We start from the raw sequence: 15,039 nt of genomic DNA, 5'->3' as shown, positions 1-15,039 counted from the left end.
GCCTCATTCTCACAACGAGACTCTACAGCGTTACTAGCGATCAGCGGCAGGCAGAAGTGTGAGAATTTCTATGCCTGCCGCTGAATGGGAGTGAACTATGAAGTCTCGTTGTGAGAACTTTCTCACAACAAAGACTCCATAGCATTCGATGGGTGTCGTGGGACATTTCACTAATCAATTACCGTTGGAACTTACTGGATTTACTTTTAATTACCGTAATAAATGGGTAAACAAGGGAGTGTGGGGGAGTCTTTATTCAAATAAAAAGATAGACACAGGAAAAAAATACTTTTAACGACTCACTTACCGGGTTAGTAATGGGGGTGTCCGATAGACGGCACCCCATTATTAACCTCTGGGTTTGATGTTAGCTGACATCAACCCAAAATATTACCCCACTTGCCAACGCACAAGCGCAAGCAGGAAGTGCCAGAATTGGCGCATCTTAGGCTACTTTCACACTAGCGTTGTGCACTGCACGTTGCAATGAGTCATTGTGGATAAAAAAACTCATCCTGCAAAGTTGCCCGCAGGATGCGTTTTTCTCCATAGACTTATTAGCGACGCATTGCGACGCAGTGCCACATGTCGCAACCGTCGTGCGACGGTTGCGCAGTGTTTTGGCGCACCGCTGCCACAAAAAAAAGTTACATGTAATTTTTTTGGTGCGTCGAGACCGCCATTTTCGACCGCGCATGCGCGGCCGAAACTCCGGCCCCTCCTCCCCGGACCTTGCAATGGGGCAGCGGAAGCGTCGTAAGACTGCTTCCGCTGCCCACGTCGGGCATTTTTTGCACAGTATGCGTCGGTACGTCGGGCCGACGCAGTGCGATGGCCCCGTACCGACGCTAGTGTGAAAGCAGCCTAATGGATGTGCCTTTTCTGGGGCTGGCTGCATGCTGCTAATTTTAGGCTGGGCAGGGCCAAAAATCCACGTACCTTCCCAGCCTGAGAATACAAGCCCTCAGCTGTCTGCTTTATCTGTGCTTCTCCATCCCACATCCTTAGCAGGTTGGTTTATCCACATCACTTTTTTATGTATATTGTTGATCATTTATGGATATGCCCTATCTTTAGGCTGTAAAGTTTTTTCATGTGTGATTTATGATTGAACTTTTCACCTGGATGCCTATATATACACATCTATATTTATTTATATTATTAACATTTGTACTATGGCACTAGGCACCTTATATTAAGAATGTAGTGGTAATTTGTTCAGTATTCCACCTACGTAAGTTTCTTTTATTGGTTGTATCTGTATACTGAATAGTATTGTGTCACTGTGACACTCCCTATGGGAGTGGAGTCCATATTCATTACTTTAATGAGCGGTACCACGTGACCGCTGAACAGGGGAAGAAGCTGCCGGTGCCGGAGACCATGGGACATGCAGGGACTGCGTCAGGAGCAGGTGAGTATGTGACCGTCATCGCTCCCCCTCACCCGCCGACCATGACTCGAGTATAAACTGAGAGGGGCACTTTCAGCCCATTTTTTGGGGCTTAAAATCTCAGCTTATACTAGAGTATATACGGTAATTGTTTCTGTATTGATTGTATTTATTTATTTTCTTTTACATTTTGTGAATAAAACTTGTTTGTTGATTTAGATCAGTTGTCTATTTTCCTTTGGTTATCTTCCCAGTTTTGTATGGTGGAGCTTGTTATTATATGCCCCTTCTTGGTTTATCTGCTCTTCTTATCAAAAATTTTCTCTTCTAAAATGGTGCGCCGGCCAATCACAGCCATGCCAATACTTGACATGGCTTAAATGGTGCCAGAAGTGCCCACACCAGAAAAGCTTGTTGACTGAAAGGCACAATGCAGCGAATCTACAAGCTATTAGTCTGCCGAAACCTAACAGTAAACCGGACGTACTGTGTACGGTATCTGACACTAGGCGTCCTGTACGAACCCAGAACTTTACAGTTCAGGTACGTTCACCCCTAATCTATACATGTTGGAATAATGATAATTTCCACAATTGGACATGTTAAAAAAAAAAATGTTACTGTGCTGAGATAGTCTTATAAATGTGCTCCTGCTGTGTACTGTGTAATGGCTGTATCTGACTGTGCAGGAGCATGGTCTGATCATATCACAGCTCCTGGGCAGTGGAGGAAAAAAGTATACAGACATGACAGCATGGGATCACAGCTGATTCTTTTTGTTAGAAATGATTATTTGTGATCCTTAGCTGTAACGTCTGTATTCTCTCTTTTTTTTTTTCTTCCTTCTCTGTCCAGGAGCTGTGGTATGATCTGACCATGTTCCTGCACAATCAGACACAGCCATTACACAGAACACTGCAGAGGAACATTTGTAAGATTATTTCAGCACAGGAGTTTTTTTTTGTTTGTTTTTTTTACATATCCAATTGTGGAAATTATTACTGGAAGATCTATTGATTAAAATGAACTTTGTTCATGATAACTCCTGTAAGACCGTCTCTCCGCTGTCCCACTATCTTGACAATTATGTGACACTTTCTTCTTCTGGCTTGAGAGTTACCATTGTGTGGGAGGGATGAACTTGAGGGTGCTGTATGAAAATACAGGAGATCTGTGTTGCCTTCCTTTGTCATCAGGGATGTAGCTAAAGAGAACCTGTTTGAGTCATGCTGCCCAAGACATGAATCTGAGCCTTGCCACACCATTGCAACCAGGTATATTTTTCTCTGAAATGCTTCAGTGTTTTTGAGAAAACCACAAAAATAGAGGAGCCTAGTCTGGCTCCAGGTGATTTACAGGCGTCTCCCTGTGTACACACAAGAGAAAGAGTTGTCAGTCAACTGGGGCAGCAGGGAAGAAGCTAGTCAGGGTCTGTGCTGGACTAGTCATAGCTATTCCTCGAGGTAACCCCCACCATCTCTAAAAGGCGGGAGCTTCAGCCAGACTCTGGAGGACAAGGAGGAGGCTTGAGAGAAGAACTTATGAATAATGCCCCCCCCCCCCCCCCCCCCCCCGCGGCACAAAATTCTGTGGTTTTTCAGCAGTATTAAATCACCAATAGTAAGTACCACTGGTGATTTGCAAAAAAGATGCAAAACATACAAGATACATTTCACACTTTGCATTGGGTAGGGTCAAGCACAGAGGCTCTGCAGATTAGATGCCTACTTTGGATTTCATATAAGCAGCACTGGATAAACTATGTGCTGCACATTTTTTATACAATGTGATATAATTACATCTCATTCACAATGATGGTACTGTAATATGTGACCAAATGTACCCATGCAAATCCTCAGCAGAAAATATGCAGCATTTACGTTCTTTGGAAACTTCTAGGTAAATCATTCCCCATCATATTCTATGAACCAGCAAAACAGGCCAAGCCCTGCCAGATCAGAGACAAGGCTCTGCCATTCGGATGATTTACAGAGCCAGCTTCCCCCTCGCTCACAGTTGGTGCCTCCCAGAGACCAGACTCACCAGATTTTTCATGCACTCTAATAAAGTGAAAGTAAAGCCTGCATCCCTGTAATAAGAGGGAAATCATCCGATTTGCAAGAGATATGAGAAATTCCATCTCCTTTCACTTATGTTTTTAAGCAGTTTTGCAAAAGAAATATCAGTGACTAAAAATCCGTTATGCACGGTTATTTCGGATGCAAGCACATGGATTTCTGCAAGCCCAATTCAGATGAATGAGTATCAGAACGTTCCCGCAACAAATCTGCCCCATCAGAATCTAACCTAAGAAAAACGCTGGACCCGTACGAGGTTAACAGGACCTGTTGGTCCTCACAGTATACTAAATATATAGTAAAGGGCTCCAGCCACTTCAACCAATAGGTGCCACAAGGAAAATTTGTTACTAATAATTGGAAAAACTTCATTTCAAATGTAATCTTGCTGATAAAATGTATTGAGCCAATACGAGACAGAATTCATTAACGTTTCGGCCCTCAGGCCTTTATCAAGATTATCACAATTTAACATTAAAGAAAAAGTAAATTCATGGACATGTCTCATAAAATGACAAAAACACATTTTGTGAGATATTATAATAAAGTATCATAGATGCTGCATCATGTAAATAGGAGATTTGCATGGCATAAGGGTTTTCATTCCCAAGTAAATATTCACTGTAATATAAAAATGGGTATCTTGTATTATAAGGCATAATGATGGTATCAATATAAAACAAGTAAATGAGGTCAAGCGGACCACAGATATCAGAAGAACCACAAAGTCCGGAATGAAACATAACATAGGGTAACAACACTTTTTCTTATTATTAGGATCCTTACAGTATGTTTGCTTTGGTAAATACTTTAATTCCTCATAGAACTACTATTCTAGCAGTCTAGCCAAGAAAGAGATGATGAATGGTAAAGCCCTGTTGCTTTTTTATTCATACATTTCCAGAAGGAAAACCAAAAGGAAACAATGCAGGAAAAAATGATCCAGAGATCTTAAAAGAGTCGTCGACTATTCGGAACACCTCTTCCGAATCCCTACGTTTCCCTCCCAGTAAAATAACACCTGAACCCACCGCCGACGCTGTTCCAGTGGTCTTTGCATTGGCTGCAGAGATCGCATGACAATCAGGGCTAGCTTTACTTTCCTCGCCTTTCAGACAAATCACATACATCTGAAGAAGGGGAGAGTGAAGCCAGCACTGATTACCCACAGGGATCCCTGGGAGAGCCAGTGTCGACATCGCTGGAACAATGCCAGATGAGAGTATAACTAATTATTTTACTAGGGGCAAATATATGGATTGAGGAGGGGTAGTCCGAGAAGTGTACATCCTTTAATTCTGGACAAATTCAAGAATTCACAAATACACACATCAGGATATTTAACAGATCCCATTTTAAGGACAAATAAGCTGATGGTGCTGGAAAAAGCCACAGAAAGTCAGTCTGGAACTGTGCACATGGAAAAGTATAGACTTCATAAGAACATTTCTCCCAGTACAGCAATACAATTACAAAGATACTCAACATTTTGAAAAGAACCTTGAAGGGTATCTCAATTTCTTGCATATTTCACTTACCTGATTCAAGGTGGCCAAAAAGATCCTAACTGCATGATTACAGAAAATATCTACCGTATATATTATATTAGAAGATCCAGCTGACTCTTCCCAGCAATGCTAATAGTGGTTGACAGGTCTCTCCCATAGACCTGTCAAACGCCTGCAGTTAGACTGGGAAGAGCTAGCCATGGAAGCACAGAATGGAAAACCCTTTACAGCTTGGAAGCCATGGACCAAATAGCCCAGGTGCATTGATATGCCCAAAACACACATTCAGGCTAAACTGCATGTGGCTGCAAAGCTTAATTTCTCAGGGCTGGCACCCTGATTAAGTGAATGACAAATATATATATATTTATTATTTTTTTATTGTGGTACTAAGACCTTATACAGCTATATTGTAAACTTGTCCTGACAGATCCCCTTTAAGAAACACTAAACCATGCAGGAAACTGATCAATTTACTGGCAGATGGACAAACTCCAGTAGCAGGTGGCAGAAATTAGTTGGAAAATATACAAAACAGCAGAATCCACGTCTCTGCGCAAGACCTTAGCATCCTGTAACCTCATCACACTTTACATCCATTGCTGCTGCATGGCTCAAGGGGCAGTTTCTTTTTCTCATTTTCACTAGTCGCGCTGCAGGAAAAAGCTCTGTTCTTAGCAGCAGAACTGGTAAAGATAACGACACCTGTAGCAATATTTAAGGAGTTTTCCAAGAAAAAAAGAAAAATATCTTAGCATCATTTTAGCCAGTAGACCAGGGGTCCCCAATCTGTAGCTTGGGAGCCACATGTGGCTCGCGAGCCCATGAACAGCTTGGTGCATTAGCTCCAGGTCTAGCAAACAGGTATGAAGAGCACATCTGAAAATTGTGAATTTTGTGAGCAGCCCTGCACAGAAGAGCAGATCTGGATGCACATGTACTGGTCTTAGGGGTTTTAAGATAATTTAAAGGGAACCTGTCACCTGAATTTGGCAGGACCAGTTTTGGGTCTTATGGGCGGGGTTTTCGGGTGTTTGATTCACCCTTTCCTTACCCGCTGGCTGCATGCTGGCCGCAATATTGGACTGAAGTTCATTCTCTGTCCTCCGGAGTACACGCCAGCGCAAGGCAATATTGCCTTGGGCTGGCGTGTACTCCGGAGGACAGAGAATGAACTTCAATCCAATATTGCGGCCAGCATGCAGCCAGCGGGTAAGGAAAGGGTGAATCAAACACCCGAAAACCCCGCCCATAAGACCCAAAACTGGTCCTGCCAAATTCAGGTGACAGGTTCCCTTTAAATATGCTACGCTGGAGACAAGATCACACCACCTGTCAGAGGTGGTTTTTGAAGCTGGATGTAACAGTGTGTTGGGAGTGCTTTATAGAATACTGAATGGGGGTATTGTGGGAACCCCTGGATCTTAGTATACTGCTTTGGGTTGATTTTTGCCTGTAATGGGGGCAATGGTTGCCACAATTGTGAGGGGGTGGGAGTTGAAAGTGGCTCGTGACCCTCTCTCAAGGCTGGATGTGGCTTGCAACCCTCTCTCAGAGCTGAATGTGGCTCTCAAGTTCAGAAACGTTGGGGAACTCTGCAGTAGACCATTTGGGGCATCACAACCCTGGACAGACCTCAATTAGAGGACAATACAAACTTTCACACACCCCATCTATGAACCTCACCACTATTTACTGCCACAACTGGTTCTCCCCTTCCCATAATATAGTTCTGCTTCACATCACTGGTCTCATTACTCCATTATCCCGGAGTCCCGCTGTGTTGTGACTTCAGATTTTATGTTATAATGACCCTGATGAAAAGACCTAAGTAGTCTAGAAAGCTGCTATGTGTTACCATCTTTTCAGTTAGCCAATAAAAGGTCAATCACTGAGGACTCTTGGAAAAAAACATTTGGACAATGGCAGGACAACCAAGTCCAACAGAACATATACTCACAAGTTACACCCCCAGCTGCTGCTTCCAGCTTGTTTTTCTTTACTTGGATGCAGCAATGAGTGGCCTGTAGCAATTCACTCTAACCATAGTGTTTGTATTTATTTTTATATTTCTTGCTTATACAGTGTCGTCACATTACAGACATCACTGTCAACACTGGAATTATATTTCCTATCAGTATATCTTTGGAGTGTGGGAGGAAACCAGACTACCCACAGGAAACCCACACGAACATGGGAAGAACATACTGTAGCAAGGCCAGAATGATGAGGGTTTAATTCTAGCACTGCAGATCTTCATCAGGAGTGCACCTGCAGTGTCTTGCCAAGGACCAGGACATGGGTTCAGGGTGTGTTCCTGGCAGGGGGTCAGTCAGTTGGCTGAATGTGTAAGCTCGTGAGTGACCTGCCAAGATGTGAGCTGTAGCTGGGAGAGAGACCACCAAGGATCTCTCTCTGAATAGAGTGACTGAGAAGCCAGCTGAGGAGCTGAGCAGCCTTTGGTACTAAAGAGAAAAGGACAATTTAATGGTGGCCAGTCTACCAGGGTGTGGGAGCTGGATAGATCTCATACTGACCGGTGTGTGTGCGTGTGTGTGCGTGTGCGGATGTGTACCTGTTGGAGTACTGGATGTATACTTGCCAGCATATTGACCTGCTGTATGTACTGTACTTTCCTGCTAGATTTACCTTTGTGGCGGACCACTGTTTTGTGTTAAAGTCCCTCCGGGGTTTATGGAGCTAATAAACCTTGCCTTGTTGGACTAAAAACATTTCCTGTGTGGAGGCTGCCTAAGCAAAACGCTAAAATACAAACTCCTTGCAGATGTCCTTGGTTGATTTGAACCAGGACCCCAGTGCTGCAAGGCAACAATGCTAACCACTGAGACCCCGTGCTGCTGCAAACAGCACTTCAATGTTGTTGCCAGAAGCTGACAGGGATATAACTAGTGGTTACTTTCTCTTGCAATTTTATATTATTTCTTGATAACTTTTTTTCGTTATCTTGGAAAAGCCCTGCAAACTGGTGCCCTTCCAGATCCTAAGACCCCAGCTGATCCCCCAAAACCTTATTCACATGAATGGTGGAGAAGCTCAAAAAGCAGTTAACAGACTCATAGAAAGTCAATGAGCTCAGATAAAAATCACAGAGGTTTTTACGTTGGAACCAGAGTGCACATCACTTGCCTATTGTAGATGACTCTGCGATTGTGCGAAATAATGTTTGGCCATTAATAAGTGATCATTTTCTTTCGTTTGCTAATATTCCTTTTTCAATTCTTGGCCACTCAAAAAACATAAGGGACTGCATCCCTGACATTCCTGAGACAGCGAGGATCATCTGGATGGAAGTGCTGAAGTTTCCAAACCCCTATAGGGCCCTAAATCATGTCCACTACATTCAATCACAAGCACATCACAATCCAAGCTTGTAATATCACGATCATATCTCCGACAAAACCAATATTCCAGGCAGTAAGGTGAAACTGGCAGAGAGGTTACTATATAGAAAGCGACCGTGTCACCTACCGACACAAACTAAATCAATGATAACATACAAGACAAAAACTGCATCTGGCGGACACCACAGGAAAACCATGGAAACAGGAACACATAGGCTACTTGCACAGTGAACAAGTCTGTAGGAACGTGTTCACACACCACCAAGAAACTTGACCACAGGAAAACTACAAGCCAGCAGTTATATTTACAGGAAACATCCACATTTAAACAATAAGGGTACTGTCACACCGTGCAATTTTCGTCGCTACGACGGCACGATCCGTGACGTCGCAGCGTCGTATGAGTATCGCTCCAGCGTCGTAGACTGCGGTCACACTTTGCAATCACGGCGCTGGAGCGATGCCGAGGTTCGCTGGTAACCAGGGTAAACATCGGGTTACTAAGCGCAGGGCCGCGCTTAGTAACCCGATGTTTACCGTGGTTACCAGCGTAAAAGTAAAAAAAAAAAAAACCGTACATACTCACCATGTGATGTCCGTCAGGTCCCTTGCAGTCTGCTTCCTGCTCTGACTGAGTGCAGCCGTACAGTGAGAGCAGAGCGCAGCGGTGATCACCGCTGTGATCTGCTCTCACTTTCCGGCCGGCGCTCACAGTCAGAGCAGGAAGCAGACTGCAAGGGACCTGACGGACATCACATGGTGAGTATGTACGGTTTGTTTTTTTTTACTTTTACGCTGGTAACCACGGTAAACATCGGGTTACTAAGCGCGGCCCTGAGCTTAGTAACCCGATGTTTACCCTGGTTACCAGCGAACGCATCGCTGGATCGCTGTCACACACAACGATCCAGCGATGACAGCGGGAGATCCAGCGACGAAAGAAAGTTTCAAACGATCTGCTACGACGTACGATTCTCAGCAGGGTCCCTGATCGCTGCTGCGTGTCAGACACTGCGATATCGTAACGATATCGCTAGAACGTCACGAATCGTACCGTCGTAGCGATCGTAATTGCACTGTGTGACAGTACCCTAAGTTGCTTTGCTTTTCTCCTACATTTACAGCTTAAATGGACATGTCACTAGTTTGTCTTATAAATCCTGCACATCACCTTTAAAATCATGTAAATGCGTTCGTACAACCCCTTCATATCCTCATAGGAGCCTCTTCACACCTCTGAAAAAGTGTTTTCTTCATATCCCAAGCTTCATGTAAATTGTGTGGTCTGGTCTGACGTGCAAATTCAGATTGTGCTCAGCGTGGCCTCGGTCCCTTAAAATGCTGCATCTTCTACCTGGATGGAAATGGATGATTTCTATATCACCCATACAGTGGTGGAAGTCACGCACCTGTGCAGTAGAATTAGATTTGTGCAGGCGCTCCTCACTATGCCATAGTGAAAAGCCAGGCAGCTGGTGACGTGCAAGTCAAGCAGGTGCATAGAGACATCACCCACTTCCGTCCGGATAGAAGTGGCGGCATTTGGAGGGACAGTGCAGCACCGAGTGTGATTTGGGTTTGCCAATTGGACAGCACAATTTACATGCAGTGTGTGACATTAATAAAACACTTTATCTGAGGTATACAGGGGCACGTGTGAGGATAAAAAAGGGTTATAAGAACTCCATTCACATTATTTTAAAAGTGATGGACAGATTTTATGAGGCAAAAAATTCTAGTGACAGGTCCCTTTAAAAGGGAATCTGTCACCTGAGGGAAAAAAAAAACACTTCACCCGCACATATGGGTTAATCTGCAGGTTAAAAGCATTATTATGCTTTCTGGTGGTGGCACTTACATCCCTGATGCTGGGAGGAAATTAACTTTATACCCCTTGGCAGTATACCGGTTACAGTTACGGGATGATGGCGCAGGTTCAGTCATTGCTCTGAGTATGAAGAGGAGCAGCAGTGGTGGCGGCAACCGTGGCCCCGGCCCTGACTGACAGCAGGATCAGTATTAGGGCCGACAATCAGTAAGTGCCGGGGGCACTGTTACAAAGTTCAGTGCATCAGTGCCGCCCTGTGACTGAAATTAGAACGCTGTTTATTCCAGTGAGAATAAAAATAATTTCCTGGCAGTGGGGGGTCTAAATGCCGATGCCCAGAAGATTCACAAGGCCATTAACCTGCAGATTATCCCCATATCTGCAGATTAGTAGCCGTTTTCAGACAGGTTCCCTTTAAAGGGAACCTGTCACCCCCAAAATCGAAGGTGAGGTAAGCTCACCGGCATCAGGGGCTTATCTACAGCATTCTGTAATGTTGTAGATAAGCCCCCGATGTAACCTGAAAGATGAGAAAAAGAGGTTAGATTATACTCACCTGGGGGGGCCGTCCGATCCGATGGGTGTCGCGGTCCGGTCCGGGGCCTCCCATCTTCATAGGATGACATCCTCTTCTTGTCTTCACGCTGCGGCGCAGGCGTACTTTGTCTGCCCTGTTGAGGGCAGAGCAAAGTACTGCAGTGCGCAGACCCTCTCTGACCTTTCCCAGCGCCGCAGCATGAATACAAGAAGAGGACGTCATCGTAAGAAGATGGGAGGCGCTGGACCGGACCGCAGCGGGACCGCCCCTGGGTGAGTATAATCTAACCACTTTTTCTCATCTTTCAGGATACATCGGGGGCTTATCTACAGCATTACAGAATGCTGTAGATAAGCCCCTGATGCTGGTGGGTTTAGCTCACCTTCGATTTTGGAGGTGACAGGATCCCTTTAAAAGGATTGTCAATGATTGAAAATGATGAGCCGTCTTGAGGATAGGTCCTCAACCCCAGATTTGTGGGGGGCTGACACCCTGCAGCCCCATAATCAGCTGTTGGCCAGTCCAGCCCTGCTGGGCTCTGCTATCTGGCAAATGCCAGAATGGTCTGTCTGGTGATGGGCCGCCTTGTCTGCTATGTTGTTAACAGAATTGGTGTTCTCAAGACATCCATACTGTTAGGAGTTGTGATGAAGTCCAAAGTCGACGACTCCATCACTTATCCCAGCATGCCAAGGGAATGATTGGAAATATTGGTCATGTATTAAATCTCCATTAAGGGTACTGCTAGTAATTAGTGATGAGCGAGTATGCGCATTACTTGGGTTTTCCCGAGCATGCTCGGGTGGTCTCCGAGTATTTGGCGTACTCGGAGATTTAGTTTTCGTTGTTGCAGCTGCATGATGTGCGACTGCTAGACAGCTTGAATACATGTGGGGATTTCCTAACAAACAGGCGACCCCCAACTGTATTCAGCCTGTCTAGCTGACGCAAATCATGCAGCTAAGGAGACTAAAACTAAATCTCTGAGCACGCCAAAACACTCAGAGACCAACTGAGCAGCTCAGAGAAACCCGAGTAACGAGTATACTGGCTCATCACTACTAGTAACGAGTATACTGGCTCATCACTACTAGTAACGAGTATACTGGCTCATCACTACTAGTAATACATTCCATCTGCTGCTTGGGGCAGTGACAGCACGGGCCTGTAGGATTCCCAATGCCAGGGCTGACTCTGAGTCCCAGTCCAGACCTGGAGCCCAGGGCAGGATGGGCTATACCAGGCAGGAGCCAGCCCCCTCCACAGGCAGCAGTCCCCTGACATCCGGGCCCTGCACACAGGCGGGTGACGTCTCCTCACACTGCAGGTAACAGCTGGCTCTCTCCCAGTGGGTGAGGGGCTGTTCCCGGAGCCTGCAGGGAGGGCGGTTATAAACACCCCCCGGGGCAGACTTTACACGGCCGGCAGAGTCGGGCAGGGCCCCGGGGCTCGTACTGTACCTGCCGCCATACACTGAGCGCGCCCCTCATAACCTGTCACTTCTGCCTGTACGCCCGCGCCTGTCACTCTCTCCGCCGCCGCCATATTACACACCCTCCCGTACGGTCACTCCCAGGGATGCCCTTTCCGCCCGCGGCCCGTACTTCCCGGGGCCAGTCTCCCCTCACACCTCACCTGCCTCCCTCTGTTCTCGCCGTTCCTCACACCGCGGCCATGTTGCGCACGCTCCACCCTCTCACGTCAAATCGCGCGACCCGCCCATTGGCTGACACGAAGACCACGTGATCCTCGCGTCAACATCCGGACCCGAGTCTGCGCACGTGAGGGGGCGGGGCAGGTAGGGTAGCGGTCTAGCATCGTGCAGTAGGCGGGGCAGCCATCAGACCGGGGGCGGGGCGACCACCAGGCCGGGGGCGGGCGACCACCAGGCCGGGGGCGGGGCGACCATTAGGCCGGGGGCGGGGCGACCATTAGGCAGGGGACGGCGCGTCGGTCACATCAGCGCGGGAAAAGGTTGTGTGGTCTGAGCTGATACAGCTGTGTTATGTGGGAACTGGACCTCAGCCCTGTAACACAAACCGAAGCAACCCACGTGTAAATCGCTATTTTTTCTTAGACGGGAGTGCGTTTATGGTCACTGGAGGTCTGTGTGTGTGTGTGTGTGTACGTACTGTGGGGGAATCATACTGTGCCTATGCAGGGCGCTGTGGGGAATCATACTGTGCCTGTGCAGGGCGCTGTGGGGGAATCATACTGTGCCTGTGCAGGGAGCTGTTGGGGAATCATACTGTGCCTGTGCAGGGAGCTGTTGGGGAATCATACTGTGCCTGTGCAGGGAGCTGTGGGGGAATCATACTGTGCCTGTGCAGGGAGCTGTTGGGGAATCATACTGTGCCTGTGCAGGGCGCTGTGGGGGAATCATACTGTGCCTGTGCAGGGCGTTGTGGGGGAATCATACTGTGCCTGTGCAGGGCTCTGTGGGGGAATCATACTGTGCCTGTGCAGGGCACTGTGGGGGAATTCACTGTGATTCGGGTATCATACTGTGTTTCGAGGGTCATAGTTTATGATGGCCGTGAAAGGGTAAGCATAGTGAGCGAGAAAAGATGGGTTCACTAGGTGTAACAAGACTTTGATCTCCATGGAGCTCAGACACTCCACCCCCCACCAATCACCTGTTATTTTCTATGGCATCTGGCAGAAGTAAACATGCTGAATGGAGCTGTCTCGTGCACAGAAGGCTTCTTTGGGTATGTGTCCACGTTCAGGATTGCATCAGGATTTGGTCAGGATTTTACATCAGGATTTGTAAGCCAAAAGCAGGAGTGGAATAATTAGAGGAAAAGTATAATAGAAACACATCACCACTTCTGCATTTATCACCCACTCCTGGTTTTGGCTTACAAATACTGATGTAAAATACTTACCAAATCCTGATGCAATCCTGAACGTGGACACATACCCTAATCCAGCAGCAGCCACTCAGTGATTTTGCCTCCAGCAGGTGCCATTACAACATCTGATTTCCAGGAGTGCTGAGTATCAGACTTCACAAATCTCATATTGATGACTGATCCTGTGGATTAAACCTATAAATATAATGCACAACTGCAGTGTATATAATAATTCATAATTTATTGAATCATAAAAACAACATGATACATAATAAACATAATATAGGGGAAAACAAATACAGGATGGAGTAAGTATGCGGGACGTTACGGGGTGCAGAAAATATCTATAATGCTCATAATACCACACCAGTGAGTAAACAATCCTCAATAATAATAAGTAAAACCATGTAAGTATCCAAGTTTAAAAAGTGTGTAAACGTTAAGAGCATATTAAATAGTAAATAGTACCTGTGTTAAGTACCCAAATTAATCTCCAACAAATTAAAATTAACGTATAACAAAGTGCTGACCACACCATAATATATACCTAAAGGAATAAGCTTAAAGAAGCGATATCATTCAGACAAAGTGCCATGTGCAAAAAGTGCAAGAAAGGAGATAAAGTGGTATACTAATCAATATGAGAGCCCCGTAGCAGCCCGCACCTTCCCAACGCGCGTTTCGCCTGAGCTTTGACGAGGGAGTGAAAAGTTCAGGCGAAACGCGCGTTGGGAAGGTGCGGGCTCTACGGGGCTCTCATATTGATTAGTATACCACTTTTTTCTATTCGCCACGACAGCACCCACTGAGAGAGGGGATCCGCCCCTAGGAACAGGAAACCTACAGAGAGATAAAAGGGGCGGCCCCCCCTCGCTCCTCAGTTGGTTTCCTGTTCCTAGAAGGAAGCCCACAGAGAAGATCTCTGTAGACACTTTACAGCGGTGTCTGAGAAGAGGAAAAACTCGCCTGGATGCCGCCTGTACGTCTCTGCTGAGCGGCAGGGGCTCCAGAGCGAGTAGAAGCAGAGTCGGGGATTCCTGTTGGTTCCCTCCTCGTCTGCACCGGCCAAATAGTGGGGCCTGGAAGGTTCCAACGATCTCCCTGCTGGGACATCGTTGTGGAAGGACGACCATGGCAGTATGGTTACCTGGTCGATCGCGGTCTGGAAGGTGTGGCGCTGAACGGCTGTGGCTCCCCCCGGTCCCTCAGGTACGATGCGTGGGGTTGTAATGCCGGAGAAATGCGGCAGACGCCGGCGCATGCGCAGTGCGTCCGGAATCCCGGATGTAGTATGGCCGACCCCCGGAGGTCGGCATTGCATTTCCGGGGGAACCGCCATGTTGGATTCCTCCTGGCGGTGTTCGCAGGTGTCCCGATGCAGGTAATTTAAAAAAAAAAAAAAAAATGGGTTGCAGCTGCGGGGGCTGGGATTGATAGCCCACACTATAAAAGTCCGATAGGAAGGGAAAACAGTGCG

The 15,039-nt window shown here is 46.6% G+C and overlaps 1 protein-coding gene across 1 annotated transcript in view; it reads right to left on the bottom strand.

Moving 5' to 3' along the window:
• The window catches only part of SLC71A1 (solute carrier family 71 member 1), a 53,920-nt gene extending 41,446 nt beyond the window's left edge, over nucleotides 1–12,474 (bottom strand). Inside the window, exon 1 of the mRNA XM_077276057.1 lies at nucleotides 12,343–12,474. The gene's annotated coding sequence lies outside the window, so the exon portion shown is untranslated. The remainder of the gene's footprint in view (nucleotides 1–12,342) is intronic.
• Between the last annotated feature and the right edge of the window lie 2,565 nt (nucleotides 12,475–15,039).

This window comes from Ranitomeya variabilis, chromosome 8 (assembly GCF_051348905.1).
Source record: "Ranitomeya variabilis isolate aRanVar5 chromosome 8, aRanVar5.hap1, whole genome shotgun sequence".
In the NCBI taxonomy this organism is placed as follows: Eukaryota; Metazoa; Chordata; class Amphibia; order Anura; family Dendrobatidae; genus Ranitomeya; species Ranitomeya variabilis.
Note: the sequence above shows the minus strand (reverse complement) of the source record. Positions and strands in the feature narration are given on the sequence as shown.